Raw genomic sequence first — 490 nt, forward strand, 5'->3', positions numbered from 1 at the left:
ACCACCACGCACAAGAAGTCCGAGGAGATTAATAGGTTTGAATGACAAGAATATCATCTTATTGGCAAACTGAGGTTCCAGTAAGTCCTTCGAGTTTTAGCGACAATAGGTCGGAGATGTAGCTGTGAAACAGTTTTTATCTTACAAGTGAGTTTGACGATAGACTGGCATACAATATCCGCTCTCCATCCTGCCTTCTCGGTTTTCATTTGACACCGCCTCATGCCTCCCATATTACCTGTATCATGTGCAATACACACTTTTCACCTGCAAGCGCTGTGTAGTAATAAAATAATTAGGCAGAATTAATCAAAATATTGTAGTACAGTGACTGTACATCAGCGAGTGAAGGGGTAGTTAACCCAAAAGTGAGAATTCTGTCATCATTTCTTCACCCTCAATTTGTTCCAAACCTGTATGAGTTTATTTTTCTATTATGCACAGCAGAAGATATTTTGAAGAATGTTGGTAACCAAACAGTTGACGGCAG

Source organism: Sinocyclocheilus grahami, unplaced genomic scaffold (assembly GCF_001515645.1).
Source record: "Sinocyclocheilus grahami isolate Dianchi unplaced genomic scaffold, SAMN03320097.WGS_v1.1 scaffold2834.1, whole genome shotgun sequence".
Classification (NCBI taxonomy): Eukaryota; Metazoa; Chordata; class Actinopteri; order Cypriniformes; family Cyprinidae; genus Sinocyclocheilus; species Sinocyclocheilus grahami.